The sequence below is a fragment of the Chelonia mydas genome, chromosome 7 (assembly GCF_015237465.2).
Source record: "Chelonia mydas isolate rCheMyd1 chromosome 7, rCheMyd1.pri.v2, whole genome shotgun sequence".
Classification (NCBI taxonomy): domain Eukaryota; kingdom Metazoa; phylum Chordata; order Testudines; family Cheloniidae; genus Chelonia; species Chelonia mydas.
The window spans coordinates 82300-105662 of NC_057853.1; positions in this window are offsets into that span (position 1 = coordinate 82300).

Here is a 23363-nt window from a genome sequence, read left to right on the forward strand (position 1 = left end):
TGCTACTCGCTACCCAGAAGCCGTCCCCCTGCGGAACACAGCCTCTAAAACGCTAGCTAAAGAGTTGGTGGGGATCTTTGCCGAGTGGGGCTACCAAAGGAGATATTAACAGACCAAGGTACCCCATTTATGTTGAAGTTAATGAAGGACCTCTGTACGCTGCTCCATATACATACCCTGAGAACTTCAGTCTATCATCTGCAGACCGATGGGCTGGTAGAAAGATTTAACCGAATCCTCAAGGCAATAATAAGGAAAGTGGTAAGTCGGGATGGGAAGGATTGGGACACCCTACTACCCTGTCTTATGTTTGCAATCCAGGAGGTACCTCAGGCCTCAACTGGGTTTTCCCCCCTTTGAATTATTATACGGACGCCACCCCAGTGGCATACTAGATATCGCAAAAGAAATCTGGGAAGAGGAACCCAGTGAAGAGAGAAATATAATTGACCATGTGCTGCAGATATGTGAACGGATAGCCCAGGTCATCCCTATTGTACGAGAACTTTTGGAAAAGGCGCAGGAGGCCCAGCGAACCCATTACAATCGCCAGGCAAAAGTCCCACAGTTCCAGCCAGGGGATCAGGTGATGGTACCCACGGCAGAAAGCAAGCTTTTGGCCCAATGGCAAGGGCCCTATGAGGTGGTTGAACCCATGGGGGAAGTAACCTACAAGATGCGGCAGCCAGGATGCCAGAAACCAGAAGAAATTTATCACATTAACCTCTTAAAGCCTTGGCTCCAACAAGAGGCATGTGTAGTGGCCCAAGAGACCCCGATCCAGGGAAATAACATGCAGGAGCAGATCAGGATATCCACTGATCTGATACCAAAACAGAAGAAGGAGGTAACTGAGATGATCAACCGATACCAGGATGTGTTTTCAACCAAACCAGGCCGGACCACCGAAGCCCATCACCACATTATCACAGATTCTGGGGCAAAGGTAACTTTAAAGCCCTATCGGGTCCCAGCAGCAAAAAGGGAGGAGATCAAGGCAGAGGTAAAAAGGATGTTGGAGCTGGGAGTCATCGAAGAGTCCCACAGTCAATGGTCAAGCCCGACTGTGTTGGTGCCCAAACCCAATGGCACCACTAGGTTTTGTAATGACTTTTGCTGGCTGAATGAGATATCCAAATTTGATGCATACCCCATACCCTGTATCGATGAGTTAGTTGACCGCCTGGGCAATGCCTGATTTTGACCACCCTTGATTTAACAAAGGGATACTGGCAGATTCCCCTTGCCAAAGATGCGAAAGAAAAGACGGCATTCTCTACCCCCAGAGGCTCTGTTTCAGTATACTGTTCTTCCTTTTGGACTGCATGGGGCACCTGCCACCTTCCAGGGTCTTATGGACAAGCTCCTACGGCCCCATACCAGTTATGCAGTGGCATACCTAGATGATGTGATTATTCACACCCCCGACTGGGAAACCCACTTAGGAAAGGTGGAAGCGGTTCTAGATACGCTAAGACGGGCTGGCCTCACAGCCAACCCGGCCAAGTGTGCTATAGGGCTAGCCGAGGCTAAATACCTTGGCTACATTGTAGGAAGGGTCATGGTCAAGCCCCAACTAAACAAACTAGAGGCTATCCAAAATCAGCCCTGGCTGAATCAGAAAAAGCAAGTCCGGGCATTTCTGGGTGTGGTGGGGTACTACCGACGATATATTCCATATTTTGCTACCAGAGCGAGTCCCCTGACAGACCTGATAAAAGCCTGGGGTCCAGACATGGTGAAGTGGACAGATGTCACAGAGAAAGCATTCATGGATCTACAGACAGCCCTCTGCAGTAACCCCGTGCTTATAGCCCCAGACTTCAACAAAGAATTCATTTTACAAACAGATGCATCTGAAGTAGGATTGGGAGCTGTCCTATCGCAGATGGTCGGAGATGAAGAACACCCAATCCTCTACCTCAGCAGGAAACTCCTCCCGAGAGAGCAGAAGTTTGCCATGGTTGAAAGAGAGTGCCTAGCTATGAAATGGGCCATGGAAACACTACGTTATTACCTTCTGGGATGATGGTTTACCCTTGTGACTGACTATGCACCCCTCCAGTGGATGCAGCGAAATAAAGAGAAGAATGCAAGGATGACCAGATGGTTCCTGTCCCTACAACTTTTCCAATTCACCATACAACACTGGGCTGGAAGCCACCATGGCAATGCAGATGGCTTGTCACGAGTACACTGCCTGACGTCCCAAGTTGCCCAACCCTGTAGTGTTGAGCAGAGGCGGGGGATGTGTGACAGGATCGGGCCAGATGGCTACAGAAGAGTAATAGAAGGCAGATATATTAGCCCCAGGTTAAGTAGGTCCTTTTTCCCTGGGTAAGGTAAGAGGGAAGGTTCCAGAACAATCAGGAACCTTCTGGAGACAATTAAGACAGACAGGCTGATTAAAACACCTGCAGCCAATCAAGAAGCTGCTAGAATCAATTAAGGCAGGCTAATCAGGGCACCTGGGTTTAAAAAGGAGCTCACTTCAGTTTGTGGTGCGCGTGTAAGGAGCTGGGAGCAAGAGGCGCTAGGAGCTGACAGTGAGAACGCGGACTGTTGGAGGATTGAGGAGTATAAGCATTATCAGACACCAGGAGGAAGGTCCTATGGTGAGGATAAAGAAGGTGTTGGGAGGAGGCCATGAGGAAGTAGCCCAGGGAGTTGTAGCTGTCGCACAGCTGTTCCAGGAGGCACTCTAAACAGCTGCATTGCACAGAGCCCTGGGCTGGAACCCAGAGTAGAGGGCGGGCTCGGATTCCCCCCAAAACTCCCAACTCCTGGTCAGACACAGGAAGAGTTGACCTGGACTGTGGGTTCATGAAAACGGCCAAACTGAGGGCTGCTGTGAAGCTCCAAGGTGAGCAAATCCGCCAATAAGCGCAAGACCCACCAAGGTAGAGGAGGAATTTTGTCACAATATGTTTTTTAGGCGTCTGCCCTAGATAATACATACAAAAATGAACAGTACAGTGAAAGCCACAGCAGATTTTCTATAGACTTAACTTCTAGAACAAAAGGAAAGTCACTAAAATAAAACGGCAACAAATTTAAAACTGATAAAAGAATGATTTTACACAATTCAGAAATTTGTAAGGTCAGAAGGGACCATTTGATCATCTAGTCTGACCTGCATAACACAGAATTTCACTCAGTTACTCCAGTACTGTGCACAGTACCTTGTGTGTGGCAAAAGCATATCTTCCTCAAAGACATCCAAACTTGCTTTGAAGACATAAAAAGACGAAGAATCTACCACTTCCCTTGGTAGTTTTTTTTCTAATGGTTATTCATCTTCACTATTAAATATGTGCATTATTTCTAATTTGAATTTGTCTGGCTTTAACTTCCAGCCAGTAGTTCTTATTTGCTATATTCAAGAGCCTTTCAGTATCTGGTATTTTCTTCATGTGATGATGCTCATACACTCTAACCAGGTAACATCTCAATCTTCTTTTTTTGAGAAACTAGACTGATTGAGCTCTTTAAGTCTTTCACAGTAAGGCATTTTTTCCAGCCGTCAAATAGTTTTTGTGCCTACTCTTTTCACCCTCTCCAATTTTTCAACATCCTTTTTAAAATGTAAACACCAGCATCCTGTTCCAATAGCTGTTTCACCAAACCCATATACAGTCACTTCCCCACTTCTGCTCCATTGTTTATACATCAAGTATTGCATTTGCTCTCTTAGGTGCAGTATTGCACTGGGACCCTGTGGTCAATCTGCCATTACCACTAAATACTTTTCAGAGTCGCTGCTTTCCAGGATACAGCCCCCCCATTCTGTAGATGTATGACCTTATAGTGTATGAAACTGCATTTTGTTGTATAACTGATGCATAATTAGCCTGTAGAACTCACTGCAATAAGCTCATGGAGGCCAAGACCTTAACAGACTAAAAAGAGTTTGGACATTTACAACCACAGTTATACAGATTATAAACATTTGAAAGGACATAAACCTTCACATTTCATAGTAAAATATTTTAAAAATTTATTTCTCATTCATTATTTCACTGCACGATTAGTACTGCATTTGCTATCTAACATGGCAAAGACTAGAAAGGTCTGTGGTATGAAACCCTAACTCCTAATACACAACAAATTCAGGATCTGTTTCAAGGAACTTGCTAATTGTTCTGTATCACAGTGTGACAATAGACCTAGGCAGACAGGCATTGCATGCAGTAAAAGTTTGAGGTTATACTTTATTAGCATGCATGGGCTGACTTCCAAAATGCTTCCTAGAGAGAAAATTGACCTCACCTCATGAGCTCTAATTATCAATTTAGCTTGTGTCTCTTTTCCAAATTTGCAGCATTTGATCTCCAAGGCAGCTGCTTGAAAACAATCAGCCTTAAAACTATCTACATAGAGGGAACTTGTTTAGACATTCTTTCAGGTTATGTAGCCATTTATGTTATTTCTTGAGGTCCAAGGTAATAATTTCCATGTGACTAAGACCTGTATGAACAGAACACACAGAGAGCCTGCTCATTAGCATTGGGTTCTAGTATTGTACAAGCTTCCAGTAGGTACACAGCATTGCTCTGTGAAGGGGCATCACATTTTATCTCTTTCCTACAAAACCCAAGTGCTAGAAAGGATTCTATATCAAGCTATATAATATTTGTTGTCTGATGGCTTCTTCCTGTTTATTGTAATGTTTTGCTTTAAGTGAAATTAAATTAGGAAAATGTATTCCCAGATGGCTATAATGAAGGAACTGACTAATTTCCTTAGCTAATTTGGGGGGTTACTATACCTGGAGATGAGGGAGGTTGTGTGGTCTCTGGAAGGCTAGGACTCCTGTCATACCAAATTGTTCCTTCTCCCCCCTAGTACTTTTGTCCTCACTCCAATATCACCCCTTACATGTGGAGCTTCTGCCTCAAATCAGTATATGCCCCTGCTGCACTGTCTCCCTTCAGATTCCCCTTAAGGCCCACTCACACCACAACCATGAGAGGAGGGATGATCTAGTATAGGTTAGGATATTATCTTAGGTCCTCCACTGACTGCCTGTCTGACCTTAGGCAAGTCACTTAAGGTAAAATTTTCAAAAGTTCTTGATTAAGAATTTGTCTCATTGAAAGTCAATGTAATATTCTGAAAATATTACCCTTAAACTGTCTCTCAATTTCCTATCTGTAAAATGGGGATAATAGCACTGCCCTGCCTCACAGGTGTGATGCAATGATAAATACACTAATTAAAGATTATGAGGCACTCATACAATGGTAATGGGTGCTATATAAGTACGTTGGACAGCTGGCCATGGTAACCTGCCTCTTAGGGTGTTACCCGCACACAATTCTCTGTTACTTGCATACTCTAGGGGTGGGGCACCCACCCTTATCCTGTTTCTAGGGCTCAGGGCGTAACCTTACACTCTAGGCCAGACACATACATTATTCAATGATCTAACAGAGCTTATGTCTCCCTAACTTTGTAATGTAGACCAGGCCACAAGTGGGAGAGTCAGAAGAACAAATGTACCTTTAAAACCAACCTAACTGCACTCCACTCAGTTGGTTGTCCTTAGTGAATAGAATCATAGGCGTGGAAGAGACCGTGAGAGGTCATCTCATCCAGTCCCCTGCACTCATGGCAAAACTATTATCTAGACCATCCCTGACAGGTGTTTGTCTAACCTGCTCTTAAGAATCTTCAGTTATACAGATTCCACAACCTCCCTAGACAATTTATTCCAGTGCTTAACTGCCCATACAGGAAGTTTTTCCTAATGTCCAACCTAAACTGCCCTGGCTGCATTTTAAGCCCATTGCTTCTTGTCCTAGTCTCAGAGGTTAAGGCAGGATGGGCAAATTACGGCCCAGGGGCTGCATCCAGCCCTCTAAACATTTTAATCTGGTCTTCAAGCTCCTGCCAGGGAGCGAGGTCAGGGGCTTGCCCCACTCCATGCAGCTCCCAGAAGCAGTGGCATGTCCCCCCTCCGGCTTCTACACATAGGGGCAGCCAGGGGTTCAGCACGCTGCCCCCACCCCAAGCACCGCCCCCGCAGCTCCCATTGGACGGGAACCATGACCAATGGGAGCTGCGGGAGCGACGCCTGTGGATGGGGCAACGTGCAGAGCCACCTGGCTGCACCTCTGCGTAGGAGCTGGTTGGCGGACATGCCGCTGCTTCTGGGAGCTGCCTGAAGCAAGCACCACCTGGAGCCTGCACACCGACCACCTCCTGTGCCCCAACCTCCTGCCCCAGCCCTGATCCTCCCTCCCACCCTCCGAACCCCTCGGTCCCAGCCCGGAGCACCCTCCTGCACCCCCATCCCCAGCCCTACCCCAAAGCCTGTACCCCCAGCTGGGGCCTTCAGCCCCCCCCCCCGCCCCTTCCCCTGCCCTGAGCCCCCTCCTACACCCTGAACTCCTCATTTCTGGCCCCACCCAGAGACCACACCCCCAGCCGGAGCCTTCACCCCCTCCTGCACCCCAACCCCCAATTTCGTGAGCATTCATGGCCTGCCATACAATTTCCATACCCAGATGTGACCCTCAGGCCAAAAAGTTTGCCCACCTCTGGGTTAAGCAGAACAATTTTTCTCCCTCCTTCTTGTAACAACCTTTTTATGTTGAAAACTTGAAAACTGTTATCATATCCCCTCTCAGTCTTCTCTTCTCCAGACTAAACAAACCCAATTTTTTCAATCTTCCCTCATAGGTCATGGTTTTTCTAGACCTTTAATCATTTTTGTTGCTCTCCTCTGGATTTTCTCCAATTTGTCCACATCTTTCCTGAAATGTGGGGCCCAGAATTGGACACAATTCATCTGTTGAGGCCTAATCAGTGCAGAGTAGAGTGGAAGAATTACTTCTTGTGTCTTGCTTACAACACGCCTTCCAATACATCCCAAAATGATGTTTGCTTTTTTTGCAACAGTATTACATGGTTGACTCATATTTAGCTTGTGATCCACTATGACCCCCAGATCCCTTTCCACAGTACTCCTTCCCAGGCAGTCATTTCCCATTTTGTATGTGTGCAACTGATTGTTCCTTCCTAAGTGGATTACTTTGCATTTGCCTTTATTGAATTTCATTTCTCCAGTTTGTCCTGATCATTTTGAATTTTAATCCTATCCGCCACAGCACTCTCAGATTGGTATCATCCACAAACTTTATAAGTGTACTCTGTATGCCATTATCTAAATCATTTATGAAGATATTGAACAGAACAGACCAGAACTGATTCCTGCAGGATCCCACTTGATAAAGTCAAGATATACCACATCTACTGCTTCCACAAGGCTTTTTACCCTGTCAAAGAAACTACTAGGTTGGTTTGACATGATTTGTTCTTGACAAATCCATGCTGCCTACTACTTATCACCTCATTATCTTCTAGGTGATGGCAAATTGATTGCTTAATGTTTTGCTCCAATATCTTTCTGGGTACTGAAGTTAAGCTGACTGGTCTGTAATTCCCCAGGTTGTCCTAATTTTCCTTTTTTATACTTGGCCACTATATTTGCCCTTTTCCAGTCCTCTGGAATCTCTCCCATCTTCCATGACTTATCAAAGATAACTGTTAATGGCTCAGATATCTCCTCAGTCAGCTCCTTGAGTAGTCTAGCATGTATTTTCTCAGGCCCTGGTGACTTGAAGACATTTAACTTCTCTAAGTAATTTTTAACTTGTTCTTTCCCTATTTTAGCCTCTGATCCTATCTCATTTTCACTGGCATTAGTGATTGACAACAAAAAAGTGGAGAAGACCAGAGACAAGAAAAAGTCACCCTGTCCCCAGAAGAGGTAACTTGATCAATTACTTTTCTTGACCTCTTTATTTTTGCATGTATATGTAACTCATAGGTGATAACAGTATTGTCATAAAACATATAAAATAAAGGCTACAAGAAACTGTTTAAGCCTAAATTGGAGTGGATCTTGTCACATGCAGCAAACAGCAGCAAAATATTATTTTGTGCATTTATTACATCTTGCGCCTTTGGCTGGACACACGTCTTGGGATATGAATTTTTCCATATCTTGTGCCTTTTAATCTGAAAGATTTTGTAATTAATCCCTTATTTTACGATAAGTACTTTTAGCACTCATGCTGTGTCTTTGTACTGCTTCTAAGCTAGTTTCTGTTTTTTCTTTTGACAAGTTGTTTTGTTTTTCTGTTTCATTAGCTCAGTCTGTTTTGCTATATGGATAGCTGTGTGTAGGGTTAAGTCTGTTTTTTAATTGTTGCGGTTGTGAGAGACTTTTGTCTATAAGCGCAATAACCAATCTAGCTCTAATATTTTAATGTTTTACCATCCTAAAATCACAGTTTTTCTGCCAAGGCATGCCAAACTCTTATAAAAGATTCAACATATTCCCCTCATTCTTGAATTCTCTGGTGAAAACATGCCCTCTCATAAACCACACTTCTCTGAGGCATAAACATAGCCAGACTCTTTCGAGCCATCTTTGTGACTGTTATCAGTAAAGGCAAAAGATTGGCATAAATTAAAGACGACACCTATGTGTCTGCAGTTTCCTTATGGAGTTTAATAGCAAAATGCTGCCCTCGGTCTGTGTATTCTGAAGGTCTGTCACAACTGAAGTTCTCTGGGGCACTAAAGAGTGCTATGTGGGTGTAATCCTGCAACCTGTGTTGCTTTTCCCCCCTTTTGTTTGAAACCTGTGTTGCTGTTTCCCTTCTGTTTCTGTTCTCCTCTGGCATCAGTTCGATTAATAGATTCTAAGGCCAGAAGGGACCATTTTGATATTCTGTTCTGCCCTCCTGTATAGCACAGACCAAAATAATTCCTAGAGCAGATCTTTCAGAAAAACATACAATCTTGATTTTAAAATTTTCAGTGTGGAGAATCCACCATGACCCTTGGTAAATTGCTGCAATAGTTAATTACTCTCATCGTTAAAACTTTATCCCTTATTTCCAGGATGAATTTGTCTAACTTCAGCTACAAGCCATTGGATCATGTTAGACCTTTCTCTGCTAGACTGAAGAGCCCATTATTAAATATTTGTTCCTGAGACAGGTAGTTATAGACTGGGCCAAGTCACCCCTTAACCTTCTCTTTGTTAAGCTAAATAACCTGAGCTGCTTGAGTCTATCACTATGAGACATGTTTTATAATCCTTCAGTAATTCTCTGGGGCCTTCTCTGAACCAACAAGCATGTGGACAAGGGTGATCCAGTTGATATAATGTATTGGACTTTCAGAAAGTCTTTGATAAGGTCGCTTCACCAAAGGCTCTTCAGCAGAGTAAGCAATCAATGAAAATGGGGAAGATTTCAGAGTAGCAGCCGTGTTAGTCTGTATTTGCAAAAAGAAAAGGAGTACTTATGGCACCTTAGAGACTAACAGATGAAATTCATTGTTCAAAAGTGAAAAATAATGCACATTGGATAAAATAATCCCAACAATATGTGCAAAATAGTGGTGTCTAAATTATCCATTACTGCTCAAGAGATCTTGGAGTCGTCATGGTTAGTTCTCTGAAAGTATCCGCTCAGTGTGCAGCAGCAGTCAAAAAAGCTAACAGAATGTTAGGAACCATTAGGAAAGGGATAGATAATAAAACAGAAAATATCATATTGCCACTATATAAATCCATTGTATGCCCACAATTTGAATTGTGCAGTTCTCGTCATCTCATCTAAAAAAAAAAAAAGGTATATTAGACTTGGAAAAGATGCAGAGAAGGGCAACAAAAATAATTAGTGGGGGTGGAACAGCTTCCATATGAGGAGAGATTAAAAAGACTGGGACTGGTCATTTTACAAAAGAGATGACTAAGGTGGGATATGAGAGAGATCTATAAAATCAAGAATGGTATGGAGAAAGTGAATAGGAAAACGTTTTTATCCCTTCCAATAACACGGAAACCAGGGGTCACCCAATGAAATTAATAGGCAGCAGGTTTAAAACAAGCAAATGGAAGTACTTCACACAATGCACAGTGAATCCACAGTGAATCTGTGGAACCTGTTGCCATGGGATGGTGTGAAGGCCAAAAGTACAAGTGGGTTCAAAAAAGAATTAGACACGTTCATGGTGGATGGGTCCATCAATGACTATGAGCCAAGAGGTTCAGACGCAACCCCATGCTCTGGGTGTCCCTAAACTTCCAAATTCCAGAAGCTGGGACTAGACAACAGGTTATGGATCACTTGAAATTGCCCTTTTCTGTTCGTTCCCTCTGAATCTTCTGGCACTGCTCCACAGGGATACTGGACTAGATGGACCATTCTGACCCAGTATGGCCATTCTTTTATGTAATCTGCTCCAGTTTATCAACACCCTTCTTGAATTGTGGGCAACAGAATTGGCCACAGTATTCCAGCAGCAGTCACACCAGTGCCAAATACATTTACTTCTGACACCATGTCATGTACTCCTTGTAGTTGCAGGGCTGCTACTAGCAGGTCAGGCTCCTGTACCAGATATGGACTGGATACACAGCTTCCATCATAGAGAAACGTACTAGAGATATGGTCTCTGTGAGATACTTTATGCACTGCCAGGGATGGCTGTTACAGCTAAGGCAAGATATATTACACATGGCATCACCTTGTGGCTAACCATTACAATACAGTTTTAGCATTCCATTACAGTTTGGGTGTGTTTCTGATTCCAGCCTATCAACTCAAAACCTGAAAACCATGAAAATAAGGGAAAAGTCTTCTGCATTCCTTGCTGCTTTCATATTGCCTACAGCTTTGTCAATAACACACTCCATAAGGCTTCTGCTTCCACTCCCAACAGGTACCAAAAAAACAACACATATTTCTGTTACATCAAACTTGCCCTTGGGCACAAAACTTCAGTGGTAGTCTCAGATTCTCTTGTATCAACAGATGGGTACATATGGCTTTCAGATGTTCCATACATCTTGGAAGTTAATCTTCCTTAACATTGGTGAGGTCACTGTTAAGGTTTTGCACTAGAGTGCTGGTCACTGGAGGTCTAGCAGATCATTTGATATTGGCTGCTCTTTGGTCCAGCTCTTTGGATGCCTGTAGAAAGAGCTGGAAACAAGAAGGAATTAACAAAGTTGTCTTCACTGGAGACTGATGCTATGTGAAGGGAAATGGGAGCCACCCTTGGTGAATGAGTTCTTTGGCAGGACTGGAGCTGCCATCCACTATCATGAGTTACTAGAGGGAGAGAAATGTCCAGTGGAGAAGGCAACCAGCTGTCTGGGAAGTTCGTTCAGGGGAATAAACAGCCAGACAGCACGTGCTGGATAGTAGAAGAATCAAACAGCTGGGTAATATACTCAAAGGAGTAGGGAGTCAGGTCTCTGGGATGCATGGGCAAGGGAACAGGGAGAAAGGAACCAGGGGGCTGGGGAGCAGGGCAGGTAAGGGAGAAGAAATGGACAGCTACGAGGATGGATGAAATGAAGAGCAAAGGTCAGCGTAGTGTGATTTTGGTTTTTTGTTTTTTCCTCCCAACCGTCTATGTATTCTTATGCGATGGCCAGCACACTGGTATGTGAGCTGCCCAGATTATTAAGGGTAACATGAGAATCTCTCCTTCCCCTTCTGCTGGGACTCTGGTTTTTGAATATGGGGTCTTGGTGAGTTATGGAGGAAACAGTGAATGAAGAAGTGAGTTTTATATTTAATGCTGAAGATGCTGTTGTCTGTAAGCATTGTGGCCTGCAAGGACAAATGCATCTAATTAAAGTCAGTTAAAAATAAAGTTTCCTGACATGATTTCTTCCAGTTTCTGTAGCTGTCACAAGGATGTTGGGTGCTCACTAATGGGCCTGTGAATGAGGATGCAGGAGTGGAAGTGTCCACCTCATTGCTTTACCAAGATGCAGTCCTCATGATAAAACAGTAGAATCATAGAATATCAGGGTTGGAAGGGACCTCAGGAGGTCATCTAGTCCAACCCCCTGCTCAAAGCAGGACCAATCCCCAATTAAATTATCTCCCTGTGTCTGTGTAACCCTCCCCTGCTTTGTGTATTCTTAGCTCTCTGATTTCCCCTTCTTGTCCCTTGTCTCTTCTTCCACTTCCTCTCCTCTCACTTCTTGTCTGTCTTCTCTCTTCTTATAAAGTAACCTCTCTCATGTATGTTCTGTTCACAATTCTTAGGCCCACCACACCTTCTTCCCTCTGTCTCCTTTCACACCCTCCCCCCACCTCAGTTCCTTCCTCAGTCTCTCACAGTTTCTCTGGTTCAATCTGCTCCCAGGCCTGGCAGCCTGTGAATGGAGAGCAGTGTTTGCAGATGAATGCTCTGGGCTGTGACAGACAGGCAGTCCCTCTTACTGAAAGCCCTGTCTCTACACTGCTCCAAAGATACAGAACATACAAACACAGTTCTCCACTCCAGACCGAGCTTGGGACAGGAAGAAAGGCTACTCTTTTCCAATCCCTTTCATGTTTTTCTTCTCTGCTTTTTAAATGAAGCTTGCAGAAGCTCTGTACCAGACTGAAGGGGCTGCAGGTTTGGACTGGCTCTGGAGGAGAGGTACAAAGGGGATTAGTGTTTAAAGTCATGAATGGATTGGAGCAAAGTGAAAATGTTTCTTGCTCTGTCTCCTAGTTACCAGTTTGGATTTGGTGAAAGTAACTTGCATTTAGCTACAATGCCTCTCTGATTAGAGAAAATGTCTTTGTGACAGGGTCCCCGTAAAACAGACACAGTCCTAGTCAGAGCAGCATTTTCTGTGAGAATGCCCGTAGAAGTAGAATGTATGTCTGTGTGGGTGGGGTTGAAAGGCAGATGTAGAGGAGCAGCTAGAGTGTAGTGAATCTTGTTTGAAGGGCTTTGCTGGGCTCAGGCTATGTGAGCATAAGCGACTCTTCAGCACTAACAAAACTCGAGGAAACTTGACCCAGAGAACGTTACCAGCCCTCCTCTCCTAACAGTCATACTTTGTAGGGGTCACTGAGAGATTTTCAGATGCTAAATCAAGTAGCAGGCACTAAACTGTGTTTCCCTTCACATCCCTATGGCTGTTGAGAGAGGAGGCATAGGCAGAATAGTGAACAGGGAGGAGAATAGATATTTGGTGACACTTCAAGAAATGGGACTTCTACCAGCTACAGTCCTCTGAAATGTCAGAAATGTGTGTAAGAGGCCTCACAAACCTATAGAAGGGCAACATGTCTCTAACATAGTGGAGGGCAAGTCGGAGGAAGGAACGTTGATGGGCATCCTGGGCAGAAGGCTAATTCTGTATTTTATCAGAATTCAGTCCAGCCTTTCTTTGCTTTCCTAACAGCTCACTCTAAACTTGTTACTGCTGCTTTTAATTATTGCTGTAGAGACTTAGGCTAAATTAACAGGAAAGATCAAGAATCAACTTACATTAGATACTTCTACCTCTGAAAACCCAGTCATACAACATGGTTGTCCCCTACCATGGTTCCAGTTTGAAGCATACATAGGCCCTTAATTCTGTTCTGTAACCAGGCTAAGGCATAGACATGACCAAAGCTTTAGTCACGTTACAGAACCACAGTTACGGTCTGCCTATCCTATAATTCAGAAGTATGTTATACCTGAGTCCCTTAATATGGCTATATTTGTAGGATAGCTGGGGCCTAAGTAAGCATATAGCTTACACATTCTTTCCCCACAGCATGTATGTTACACCAATTTAGACTCACTCACTTACTAATCTATAAGAGATACTGCCTTACAGCACCTCTGAATTTGGCCCATTAGATGCATTTATCACTCTAAGTTGCCATTAACACAGATAAGAGAAACTATATGATTATCTCCAGAGGAGACTTATAAGTCTAAATCTCAAGTCAGGTCAGCTAAAAAGTGACAATTTTTTTAATGCTTACATACAAATACTAGAAGTCTAAATAATAAGATGTGTTAACTAGAGTGCCTTGTGTTAAATGAGGATATTGATATAATAGTATTCAGAGTCGTACCCATGTTAGTCTGTATCAGCAAAAACAACGAGGAGTCCTTGTGGCACTTTAGAGACGAACAAATTTATTTGGGCATAAGCTTTCGTGGGCGAGAACCCACTTCTTCAGATGCATGGAGTGGAAAATACAGTAGCAGGTATACATATACATAGTACTGTACATGAAAAGATGGGAGTTGCCTTACCAAGTGGGGGGGGTCAGTCTAACGAGACAATTCAATTAACAGTTGAATACAATGGAGGAAAAATCCCTTTTGTAGTGGTAATGAGAGTGCCCATTTCAAACAGTTGACAAGAAGGTGTGAGTAACAGTAGGGGGAAATCAGTATGGTAAAAATAGTTTTTGTAATGACCCATACACTCCCAGTCTTTGTTCAGGCCTAATTTGATGGTGTCCAGTTTGCAAATTAATTCCAGTTCTGCCGTTTCACGCTGGAGTCTGTTTTGAAGTTTTTTTGTTGAAGAATTGCCACTATTAAGTCTGTTATTGAGTGACCAGGGAGGTTGAAGTGTTCTCCTACTGGTTTTTGAATGTCATAATTCCTGATGTCAGATTTGTGTCCATTTATTCTTTTGAGTAGAGACTGTCCGGTTTGGCCAATGTACTTGGCAAAGGGGCATTGCTGGCATATATCTCATTGGTAGATGTGCAGGTGAACGAGCCTCTGATGATGTGGCTGATGTGGTTAGGTCCTATGATGGTGTCCCTTGAATAGATATGCGGACAGAGTTGGCACTGGGGTTTTTTGCAGGGTTTGGTTCCTGGGATAGTGTTTTTGTTGTGTGGTGTGTCGTTGCTGGTGAGTATTTGCTTCAGGTTGGGGAGCTGTCTGTAAGAGAGGACTGGTCTGTCTCCCAAGGTCTGTGAGAGTAAGGGATCAACCTTCAGGATAGGATGTAGATCCTTGATGATGCGCTGGAGAGGTTTTAGTTGGGGGCTGAAGGTGACAGCTAGTGGAGTTCTGTTACTTTCTTTGTTGGGCCTGTCTTGTAGTAGGTGACTTCTGGGTACCCCTCTGGCTCTGTCAATCTGTCAATTCTTAACTTTACCAGGTGGGTATTGTAGTTTTAAGAATGCTTGATAGATATCCTGTAGGTGTTTGTCTCTGTCTGAGGGATTGGAGCAAATGCGGTTGTATCTTAGATCTTGGCTGTAGACAATGGATCGTGTGATGTGGTCTGGATGAAAGCTGGAGGCATGTAGGTAAGTATAGCAGTCAATAGGTTTCTGGTATAGGGTGGTGTTTATGTGGCCGTCGCTTATTAGCACTGTAGTGTCCAGGAACTGGATCTCTTGTGTGGACTGGTCCAGGCTGAGGTTGATGGTGGGGTGGAAATTGTTGAAATCCTGGTGGAATTCCTCAAGGCCTCCTTCTCATGGGTCCAGATGATGAAGATGTCATCAATGTAACACAAGCAGAGTAGGGGCGTTAGGGGACGAGAGCTGAGGAAGCGTTCTAAGTCAACCATAAAAATGTTGGCATACTGTGGGGCCATGCAGGTACCCATAGCAGTCCCACTGACTTGAAGGTATAAATTGTCCCCAAATCAGAAATAGTTGTGGGTGAGGACAAAGTGTAAGCAGAGTCAGGATGAGCTCCATCCTGACATCTGGTGGTGAGGTGTGGCAAGTTGTGGAAAAGAACTTCAGGGGCTGATTTCATTTGCATAGGCACACCCACCCTGCCTAGAATGAGGCCATAGCTGCCCAAATGGTCACTTTGGCTGCTGTGGGATCCCCAGTGTCTGTTATTGGGGCAGGAAGAATAAATTGTTATTACCCTGATTATGGGAATCAAGGACAGTGGAACTGTACTTGGCCTTTTGTTATGATGGAGGGACTCGCCATCAACTAAGTAGCACTCGCTAGGCAAGGGACATGGGTTCCAAAACTCTGTGACTTGAGAGAGGCTGGGGACAGGTATTAATATCTGGTGGCATAGGCCCCCCTGGGGAGGGCCTTACATGCTAATTGCACTTCCTCCTCTCTCCACTGTGGAATATCAGAGCTAATTTTGATTCCATTAGGAGTCTAGTTACGGGCTGCTGAGCTGAATTCATTTTGGGCTAATGGTGCACCAGCACTGAGGCTCCCCTACTACAAGCTGAAATCACAAAAGAGCTAAACTTACTAAGAGCTGAAATCACTGAGTGCTGTGTTAAGTAGGGGGGAGCCTGAAGATATATGGTGGAGCAGTTTGCGGGATGGCGAGCAGAGCGGCTGGTGGAGCAGAGCAGTTTGCGGGATGGTGAGCGGAGCGGAGCGGCTGGTGGAGCAGAGCTGTATGCGGGATGGCGAGCGGCTGGTGGAGCAGAGCAGTTTGTTGGAGGCCTAGAGCAGCTCATGGGGCAGCTGGCAGAGTGGAGCCCCATGGAGAGGTGGGGCCATCAGCTTTGGAGCATGTAAGGTGCCCCTTAACACCCCCCCCCCCCAATCTCCACCCAGGTTGGGAGGTAAAACTCTGCAGATAAACTTTTGAACTCTGGGGCTGCCCTGACCAGGGACAGAGACTTTTGAGTTGTTGGACTTTTGGGACTTTGGGTGATTTTGGGTTGCTGGACTCAAGAACTAAAGGGAAAGGACATGCCCCAATTTGCTTGGGGTGGGTTTTTGCTCACGGGTTGTGTTATGAATCCTGTTGGTGGTGTTTCCCCAACATAATGCCACATTGTTTCTCTCTGTTATTAAAAGGCTTTTTGCTACACTCAGACTATGTGCTTGCGAGAGGGGAAGTATTGCCTCTTGGAGGCGCCCAATGGGGGTGGTATATATTTGTCCCAGATCACTGGGTGGGGGCTTGAGCCGGTTTTGCATTGTGTTATTGGAATGGAACCCCTAGATACTGAACCCGGCCTTTATTGCTGCCAACTCTGACAGGCAGAAGGGTTATAAAAGTATCGCCGATAATGTCATGGCAAACCTGGTGGCTGAACTTTGTGACTTTGTCCTCACCCACAACTATTTCAGATTTGGGGACAATTGATTGGGGTTTGGACCAGGGCAGGACGGTACAGCTCTGGGGTCCTAGGCTGGGAAGCTGGTGGTTATTTTGGTGGTAGCCTCTCTATTGTTGAGTGCAGTGGCTGGTCAGAGAGCCTGCATGTAACTGCACCTGGTCGATGTGTCCGTACCTGTGTGTATGCTGGTGGAAGTATAAGATCAGGAGTGTGTCTGCAGCTTGTCACAGCAGCACAGTGTGAGAGGGAGCTGAGGCTGGTGGGTCAGAGGGCTCAGTGGTACCCCAGTTTCAAGTGGCACCCTGGGGGAACCCATCACAGTACATATTTGTTTTCCTAAAGCTAAGCTCCTGGCCCTCAGAGACTGTGTATGGGCTTTGGAGACCAGAATGGCTGAATGGAGGAACTAAGGGATACAGAGAGATACATAGATGAGACTTTCCGGGACACAGCAGAATGGCCCACCCCCAGTCTGGTAGCCTCTGTGCTGTTGAGGAGGATCAAAGTCTCAGGGAAGGAGAACATCCAACTGGAGCAGAGGGAAACGATCCCACAGTTAGGACCCAGATGATGTCCGTGGTATCCTCTTACACAGAGAGGATACCTCTCCAGGGGAGGGAACTCCAGTTATTAGGAAGAGACAGGTAATAGTTATGGGGGATTCAATCATTAGAAACCTAGATAGCTGGGTTTGCGATGACGGGGAAAATCGCATGATGATTTGCCTGCCTGGTACAAAGGTTGCAGCTCTCGAGACATCTAGATAGACTTAACATGTAGTGCTGTGGAGGAGCCCGTGGCCATGGTACATGTAGGTACCAATGACAAAGGGAAGGATAGGAGAGAGGTGCTGGAGGCCAAATTTAGGCTGCTAGGTAAGAGATTGAAGTCCAGGACCTCCATGGTAGCATTCTCTGAAATGCTTCCAGTTCCACATGCAGGGCCAGTTAGACAAGCAGAACTGCAGGGTCTCAATGCATGGATGAGATGATGGTGTAGGGAGGAGGCTTTTAGATTTATTAGGAACTGGGGAAACTTTTGGAAAAGGGGGAGACTAAACAGGAAGGATGGGCTCCACCTAAACCAAAATGGAAACAGATTGCTGGCACTTGAAATTAAAAAGGTCGTAGAGAAGTTTTTAAACTAAGTCTCGGGGGAAAGCTGACAGGTGCGGAGAAGCACATGGTTTGGACAGAGACATCCCTTGGGGAGCATCTATTAATGGAGATTCTCTATGTCCTAGTAAGGAGGAGAGGATAGAAGATGATAAAATACAGGATCTGATGAGAAACAGTCAAATGAAAGAGAGTCAATTACATCATGTAATGGCAGACAGTTAAAAAGTGACAAGTTTTTAAAGTGCTTATATACAAATGCTAGAAGTTTAAATAATAAGAGGGGTGAACAAGAATGCCTTGTATTAAATGAGTATATTGATATAATAGGCATCACAGAAAATTGGTGGAATGAGAATAATCATTGGGAGGGACACAGGCAGTATTCCCTGTAATTTTTCCCACACATGTGTAAAATGAATTTTGTTATGTGCACCAATATGGAGGTGATGTGTGACACATCACCTTCATATTGGTGTACATAACAAAATTCATGTGATGGAGGTGGGGTTGAGGAGGTTCGGAGTGTGGGTGGGAGCTCAGGGCTAGGGCAGAGGGCTGGGGTGCAGGGGTATGAGGGCTCCGACTAGGGGTGCAAGCTCTGGGATGGGTCCGGGGATGAGGGGCTCAGGGCTGGGGCAGAGGGGTGGGGTGGGGTGAGGGCTCTGGGGTGGAGCCAGGGCTGAGGGGCTCCGGGCTGGGGCAGAGCGTTGGAGTGTGTGGAGGTTGAGGGCTCCGGATGTGGGTGCGGGCTCTGGGGTGGGACCAGTGATGAGGGGTTTGGGATGCAGGAGGTGCTCTGGGGCTACAGTGGGGAGAGAGGACTCCCCCCAGCTCTCTTTCCATGCAGCAGCACCCGGGCTGCACGGGAGAGATGCCTCTCCCCACCACAGCAGCTCAGGAGCTCCAGCTGTGGGATAGGTGCCCCTCCCCAGGTCATGGCAGGTCCAGGGCTGAGTTGGGGTTGGGGGAGGGATGTCCCTTCCCCCAGCTGCGGCAGGTTGGGGGCCAGGCTAGGGTGGGACCGGGGGAGGGACGCCCCTTCTCCAGCTGCGGCAGGTTGGGGGCCAGGCTAGGGTGGGATTAGGGGAGGGGCACCTCTCCCCCAGCCATGGCAGGTCCAGTGTTGGGTTGGGGCTGGGGGAGGGGAACTTAGGACACAGTAACACCAGGGTACAAAATATATCGGAACGACAGAAGAGGTCGTGCTGGTGGGGGAGTGGCACTATACGTGAAAGAAAGCGTAGAATCAAATGAAGTAAAAATCTTAAACAAACAAAACTGTACCATAGAATCTCTATGGATAGTAATTCCATGCTCTAATAATAATAATATAGCCATAGGGATATATTACCGACCACCTGATCAGGTGATAGTGACTGTGAAATGCTCAAGGAGATTACAGAGGCTATAAAAATTTTAAAAAATCAATAATAATGTGGGATTTCAACTATCCCCATTTTGACTGGGTACACATCACCTCAGGATGGGATGCAGAGATAAAGTTTCTTGACATCTTAAATGACTGCTTCTTGGAGCAGCTAGTCCTGAAACCCACAAGAGGAGAGGCAATTCTTGATTTAGCCCTAAATGGAATACAGGAACTGGTCAAAGAGCTGAATATAGCAGGACCACTTGGTAATAGTGACCATATTATAATTAAATTTAACATCCCTGTGGTGGGGGAAAACCCCACAGCAGCCCAACACTGTAGTATTTAATTTCAGAAAGGGGGACGGCACAAAAATGAGGAAGTTAGTTAAACAGAAATTAAAACAATGTGCCACAAGTGAAAAGTACAGTGCCACAAATGAAATCCCTGCAAGCTGCATGGAAACTTTTTTAAAGACACCATAATTGAAGCTCAACTTAAATGTATGCCCCAAATTAAAAATTATAGTAAGAGAACCAAAAAAGTGCCACTGTGGCTAAACAACAAAGGAAAAGAAGAAGTGAGAGACAAAAAGGCATGCTTAAAAAAGTTAAATCCTAAGGAGGAAATAGAAAGGAGCATAAACTCTGACAAATGAAGTGTAAAAATATAATTAGGAAGGCCAAAAAAGAATTTGAAGAACAGTTAGCAAAAGACTCAAAAAGTAATAGCAGGGTTCCCGCCCCATTCTGAACTCTGGGGTACAGATGTGGGGACCTGCATGAATCATTGAATCATAGAATCATATAATATCAGGGTTGGAAGGGACCTCAGGAGGTCATCTAGTCCAACCCCCTGCTCAAAGCAGGACCAATCCCCAACTAAATCATCCCAGCCAGGGCTTTGTCAAGCCTGACCTTAAAAATTTCAAAGGAAGGAGATTCCACCACCTCCCTAGGTAACACATTCCAGTGCTTCATAGATTCATAGATATTTAGGTCAGAAGGGACCATTATGATCATCTAGTCTGACCTCCTGCACAACGCAGGCCACAGAATTTCACCCACCACTCCTGCGAAAAACCTCTCACCTATGTCTGAGCTATTGAAGTCCTCAAATTGTGGTTTAAAGACTTCAAGGAGCAGAGAATCCTCTAGCAAGTGACCCATGCCCCATGCTACAGAGGAAGGCGAAAAACCTCCAGGGCCTCTTCCAATCTGCCGTGGAGGAAAATTCCTTCCTGACCCCAAATATGGTGATCAGCTAAACCCTAAGCATATGGGCAAGATTCACCAGCCAGATACTACAGAAAATTCTTTCCTGGGTAACTCAGATCCCACCCCATCTAATATCCCATCACAGGCCATTGGGCCTATTTACCATGAATATTTAATTACCAAAACCATGTTATCCCATCATACCATCTCCTCCATAAACTTATCGAGTTTAATCTTAAAGCCAGATAGATCTTTTGCCCCCACTGCTTCCCTTGGAAGGCTATTCCAAAACTTCACTCCTCTGATGGTTAGAAACCTTCGTCTAATTTCAAGTCTAAACTTCCTGGTGGCCAGTTTATATCCATTTGTTCTTGTGTCCACATTGGTACTGAGCTTAAATAATTCCTCTCCCTCTCCGGTATTTATCCCTCTGATATATTTATAGAAAGCAATCATATCTCCCCTCAACCTTCTTTCAGTTAGGCTAAACAAGCCAAGCTCCTTGAGTCTCCTTTCATAAGACAAGTTTTCCATTCCTCAGATCATCCTAGTAGCCCTTCTCTGTACCTGTTCCAGTTTGAATTCATCCTTCTTAAACATGGGAGACCAGAACTGCACACAGTATTCCAGGTGAGGTCTCACCAGTGCCTTGTATAACAGTACTAAAACCTCCTTATCCCTACTGGAAATACCTCTCCTGATGCATCCCAAGACCGCATTAGCTTTTTTCACAGCCATATCACATTGGCGGCTCATAGTCATCCTATGATCAATCAATACTCCAAGGTCCTTCTCCTCCTCTGTTATTTCTAATTGATGCGTCCCCAGCTTATAACTAAAATTCTTGTTATTAATCCCTAAATGCATGACCTTACACTTCTCACTGTTAAATTTCATCCTATTACTATTACTCCAGTTTACAAGGTCATCCAGATCCTCCTGTAGGATATCCCTGTCCTTCTCTAAATTGGCAATACCTCCCAGCTTTGTATCATCCGCAAACTTTATTAGCAAACTCCCACTTTTTGTGCCGAAGTCAGTAATAAAAAGATTAAATAAGATTGGTCCCAAAACTGATCCTTGAGGAACTCCACTGGTAACCTCCCTCCAGCCTGACAGTTCACCTTTCAGTAGGACCCGTTGTAGTCTCCCCTTTAACCAATTCCTTATCCACCTTTCAATTTTCCTATTGATCCCCATCTTATCCAATTTAACTAATAACTCCCCATGTGGCACGGTATCAAACGCCTTACTGAAATCTAGGTAAATTAGATCCACTGCGTTTCCTTTGTCTAAAAAAATCTGTTACTTTCTCAAAGAAGGAGATCAGGTTGGTTTGGCACGATCTACCTTTTGTAAAACCATGTTGTATTTCGTCCCATTTACCATTGACTTCAATGTCCTTAACTACCTTCTCCTTCAAAATTTTTTCCAAGACCTTGCATGCTACAGATGTCAAACTAACAGGCCTATAGTTACCCAGATCACGTTTTTTCCCTTTCTTAAAAATAGGAACTATGTTAGCAATTCTCCAATCATACGGTACAACCCCTGAGTTTACAGATTCATTAAAAATTCTTGCTAATGGTCTTGCAATTTCATGTGCAATTCCTTTAATATTTTTGGATGAAGATTATCTGGGCCCCCCGATTTAGTCCCATTAAGCTGTTTGAGTTTCGCTTCTACCTCAGATATGGTAATATCTACCTCCATATCCTCATTCCCATTTGTCATGCTACCATTATCCCTAAGATCCTCTTTAGTCTTATTAAAGACTGAGGCAAAGTATTTGTTTAGATATTGGGCCATGCCTAGATTATCCTTGACCTCCACTCCATCCTCAGTGTTTAGCGGTCCCACTTCTTCTTTCTTTGTTTTCTTCTTATTTATATGGCTATAGAACCTTTTACTATTGCTTTTAATTCCCTTTGCAAGGTCCAACTCTACTTGACTTTTAGCCTCTCTCACTTTATCCCTACGTGTTCTGACCTCAATAAGGTAGCTTTCCTTGCTGATCCCTCCCATCTTCCACTCCCTGTAGGCTTTCTGTTTTTTTCTTAATCACCTCTCTGAGGTGCTTGCTCATCCAGCTTGGTCTACAACTCCTGCCTATGAATTTTTTCCCCTTTCTTGGGATGCAGGCTTCCGATAGCTTCTGCAGCTTTGATTTAAAATAATCCCAGGCCTCCTCTACCTTTAGATCTCTAAGTTCTTCATCCAATCCACTTCCCTAACTAATTTTTTTCATTTTTGAAAGTCAGCCCTTTTGAAATCAAAAACCCTAGTTGCAGATTTATTTTTGTTAATCCTTCCGTTCAGTTTGAACTGAATTAGCTCATGATCACTTGAGCCAAGATTATCCCCTACAACCATTTCTTCTATAAGGTCCTCACTACTCACCAAAACCAAATCTAAAATGGCATCCCCTCTAGTCAGTTCAGCAACTACTTGATGAAGGAATCCATCAGCTATCACATCTAGGAAAATCTGAGCACTATTATTATTACTAGTACTCGTCCTCCAGTCTATATCTGGGAAGTTAAAGTCTCCCATGATCACACGGTTTCCATTAGTATTTACTTTATTAAAAACATTAAAAAGGGCTCTATCCATATCCAAATTAGATCCCAGCGGTCTATAGCACACCCCAAGCACTAGCCCAGGGGAGGCTCTAATAGTTTTCTTCCCCAGTGTAATTTTTGCCCAGACGGACTCTGTCTTATCCATTCCATCGCTTCTTATTTCTTTACATTCTACCTCATCATTGATATACAATGCTACTCCACCACCTTTACCTTTATTTCGGTCTT